Source organism: Macaca mulatta, chromosome 10 (assembly GCF_049350105.2).
Source record: "Macaca mulatta isolate MMU2019108-1 chromosome 10, T2T-MMU8v2.0, whole genome shotgun sequence".
Taxonomy (NCBI): domain Eukaryota; kingdom Metazoa; phylum Chordata; class Mammalia; order Primates; family Cercopithecidae; genus Macaca; species Macaca mulatta.
In genome coordinates, this window is record NC_133415.1 from 36,768,447 (window position 1) to 36,772,500 (window position 4,054).

General features: G+C 71.5%; 1 non-coding gene across 1 annotated transcript; it reads left to right on the plus strand.

Moving 5' to 3' along the window:
- The first annotated feature begins 3,360 nt into the window (after nucleotides 1-3,360).
- MIR663-6 (microRNA mir-663-6) lies at nucleotides 3,361-3,450 on the plus strand. The gene has a single exon (NR_038473.1). It is a non-coding gene; the product is annotated as a microRNA mir-663-6 (primary transcript).
- The last annotated feature ends 604 nt before the right edge of the window (nucleotides 3,451-4,054 follow it).

A 4,054-nucleotide genomic window follows, 5' to 3' on the forward strand; every position in this document is an offset into this window, starting at 1 on the left:
CTTTTCTTTCTTTCTCTCCTTTAGGTTTTCCTTCCTTTCTTTCTTTCTCTGTTTCCTTCTTTATGTTTGCCTGCCTGCCTGCCTGCCTGCCTTTCCTCCCTCCCTCCCTCCCTCCCTCCCTCCCTCCCTCCCTCCTTCTCTGTCTGGATTCAGGAAGAGCCTACGCATTCTGTGTCTCCCTGTGTCCTCAACGACCCGCGACCGAGTCCTTGCTTGTTGTTTCTCCCACCGAGATGCCTCTCCGAACATCCACACGCCGTGGGTTGTCTTCTGACTGTGTCGCGGTCCATGCAGAGACAGGGTTTGGGGACCGTTTCTGTGGGGTTGGGGTACAGGGGCTGCGTTTTCGGCCTCGGGATAGCGTCTCTCGACTCACGGTTTCGGTTTTGCGGTCCGCGGGCCGGCCTGCCATCCGGATCTGTCTTGGTGACGTTCGCGACGGTTGTCGGACTCCATCTGGCGGCCGCTTTTATATCGTTCCCTTGGCTTCCGGAGCTGCGGTGGCAGCTGCCGAGGGAGGGGACCGTCCCCGCTGTGAGCTAGGCAGAGCTCCGGAAAGACCGCGGTCGTCAGCCGGGCTGTCCCGGTCGCGCCAGAGCTCTGGCGCGTCACTTGTGAGTCAGAGCTCAGGCGTGCAGGCTTATGTGGGGAGAGGTTGTCGCTGCGCTTTCGGGCCAGAGCCGGGTGTGGGGCTGCCGGGGTTGGTCGACCAGCACGCCGCGGCTCCCGAGGCCTGACCCGCGACCCGCGGGGACCCACCGGGCTTGGGGTGGGAGGCTGGGGACACCCTTCCCGGCCCGGTCGCGGGCCCGCGCGCATCCTGGCCGTCTGAGGCAGCGGCCGAATTTTTTCTGCAAGTCCCCGTGGGGAGCCGGGGACCGTCCTGCCTCGTCCCCCGGGTGCCGGGGAGCGGTCCCTCTGCCGTGACCTGTTGTTTGCAAGTCCCCGTGGGGAGTCGGAGAGCGCTCCCTGAGCGCGCGTGCGGCCCGAGAGGTCACACCTGGCCGGCCTTCGGTCCCTCGTGTGTCCCGGTCGTACGAGGGGACGGCCGGAAACGCTTCCGAGTCTCGCTCTGGAGACTCGGGCCGGCCCCTGCGTGGCACGGGTGGCCGGGAGGACGTCCCTGGCCCGGCGCTGCTCCGGCGTGTGTCCTGGGGTCGACCAGAGGGCCCTGGGTGCTCCGTGTCTGGCTGCGATGGTGGCGATTTTGGGGACAGATGCCCGTGTCGCGGGTTCCCTGGGCCGGCGGCGTGGTCGGTGACTCGACCTCCTGTCTCCTGGGGAGGTATATGTTTCACTCCGAGCCGGCATTTTGGGCCACCGGGTTATTGCTGACACGCTGTCCTCTGGCGACCTGTCGCTGGAGAGGTTGGGTCTCTTGGATGCGTCGCGGGTCTTCGGCCTCCCGGTGACCCGGCTAGCCGGCCCTGCTCGTGCTTGAGCCGCCTGCTGGGGCCCGTGTGCCCGGTCTCTCATGCATCCGAGCGTCCCAGCTCCCGGTGCCGCCTTGGGTCCGGGTCTCTGACCCACCTGGGGGCGGCGGGGAAGGTGGCGCGGGCTTACCCTGCCACCGTGCGCTCCCCGCTGCGGGCACCTGGGGCGGCCGAGACAACCCCACTCCCGCTGGCTCCGTGCCGTGCGTGTCAGGCATTCCTCGTCTCTGCCGGGTTGTCTGCCGCCCCTGTCCTGGAGCTGGGGATGGCCAGGCTGATCTGCTCGCTGGCCTCTGGGGAGGCTGTGGCTGGCTGGCCGACCCTGCTCCGGGGATGCTTTCCCTGATCGATGTGGTGATGTCACGCTCTCCCGGGCCGGGACCGAGCCGCGACGGGCGAGGGGCGGGCATTCGTGGTGAATGAGACCCGTTCTTCTCGTCCCGCCCGCGGGGTTTCCCCCGTCTCCCATCCCCGCCTGCGGGCGGTGCGTTGGGAGGCACTGGGGTGCGGAACCCGGCCCGACCTCGCTGTCCCGACCCCGCCGTCTGCCTCGTGGCGTCCGGCGTGGGTCAGCGGGGGTCCTCTGACGCAGCAGGCACTCCTCGCTTTCGCCTCTTGTGGTCGTCGCCTCGTGGGCCGCCCCCCTCCGCGGCGGTGGGGGTGCTGTCCCGCTGGCCCGCCGTGCTGCCCTCTCGGGTATTGCACGAGCGCTGGCTCCGCCTGGGCCTTTGCGGTGCTCCTGGAGCGCCCCGGGCTGTCTCTCAGGTGCCCGAGGCCGAGCGGTGGTGTGTCGCTCCCGCCCCCAGCGCCCCCTCCTCCGGTCGCCGCCATGGTGTCCGCGCGTGGGTCCTGAGGGAGCTCGTTGGCTGTGCGGGTCGAGGCGGTTGAGTGAGACGCGCCCCTCCCACGCGGGGAAGGGCGCCGCCTGGTCTGGCGAGCGCACGTCCCGTGCTCCCCTCTGGCGGGGGAGCGCGGGCCGTGTGAGCGGTGGCGGTGGGCTCGGGCCGGCCACGCGTGCGCCGGCCGGCCGCCGAGGGGCTGCCGTTCTGCCTCCGATCGGTCGTGTGTGGGTTAACTGGAGGCGCCTTGCCTCACAGAAAGGAGGTGGGTGGACGGCGGGGGGCCTTGGGGGCTGTGCGCACGCGCGCCGGCCGGGCCCCTGCCCTGACCGCAAACGCTCCAGGTTGCCGCAGGTTTCTTCTCGCGCCGCAGGCCCCCTCCCTTCCCCAGGCGTCCCTGAGCGCCTCTGCGGGCCCGACGAGGGGCGACTGGCGGGTGGGGAGCGTGACCCACCCTCGGTGAGAAAGCCTTCTCTAGCGATCCGAGAGGTGTGCCTTGGGGTACCGGATCCCCCGGCTCGCCGCCTCTCTCTGTGTTGTGGTAGCGCTGCCGTAGCGACTCGCCTGCAGAGAACCCTCCTCCTCCGCTGCCCCCGCCTCGATGGGATGAGGTGGGGGGACAGTGAGGGTTCCGCCGGACCCCGCGGCGGGGGCCGAGCGCGCGGCTCGTCGTCTACTGTGGCCCGCGCCTCCCCCTTCCGAGTTGGGGGAGGATCCCGCTGGGCCGGGCCCGACGTCCTAGCGGATGGGAAGGCTGCTGCGAGCGGCGGGTGCGCGTGGCACTCCGTCTGGCGCGCGACGCCGCTCTCCGCTGTGAGCCGGCTCTCCGCCCGCTCCCGTGCCGAGCCGCGACCGCTGCCGATGACCGCGTTCGCGTGGCGCGGGGTGTGGGGCCGCCTGGTCCTTGGGGAGCGAGCCGTCCCCACGGGGCGGCGCGCCGGTCTCCCGGAGCGGGACCGGGTCCGGGACGGACGAGAGACGGGCGACATGTGGCCCCTGGTGTTGGGCTTGTGGCTGAGGTTGCTTTGGGGCCGCCGGTGGCGGGACCCGGGGCTCGTGAGGGGGTTGCTCGGTGGGCTGCCCAAGGGCCGTTCGGCGTCCCAGGCGGGGCGCTGCGGGACCGCCCTCGTGTCTGTGGCGGTGGGATCCCGTGGCCGTGTTTTCCTGGTGGCCCGGCCGCGCCTGAGGGTTGCTTGCCCGAGTTAGCCCCCTGCGGGTTCCCCGTGCCCTCGTCTCCGTGGCCCCCTGGCTCCTTGCCTGCCTTGTGCTCCTTTTCCCTGTCCGCCGCCTGCCGATCCTCTCTTCCCCGAGCGGCTCACCGGCTTTTATGCTGTTGGCCGCCCCGTCTGGGCCCGAACCCGGCTCCGCCTTCTGGGGGCGTCGCCGCCGCCGGCCACGCTGGTTGGCCCGGTGTCCGCGTACCCCCACGGCGCGCGCCTTCGGGGCCAGGTCGGTGGCGGCCCGGTGGGCGCCCGGAGGGTTTGGGTCGGCCTTGCGGTGCGTGTTGGGGGGAAGCGGGCTCCGGGGGCTCTGGCCGCGTGCGACTGGGCGTGGCGGTGGGGGAGCCGCAGGGATCGCTGAAGGCCTGGTCGGCCGCTCCAGGTGCCACGCGGGGCCGCCTTCGTGCTCGGAGGCTGCTGGCGGTGAGACCCCCGCGTGCGTCCTGGTGGCGGTCGACTGCGCCGGAGGCGTCCCCCGGCGCCCCCCCCTCCCCGCTTGGCCGCCTGCCTCGCCCGGCGTCTCGTCTTGTCCCGGCCCGCTCTTCCGCATCGGGTCGGCGCG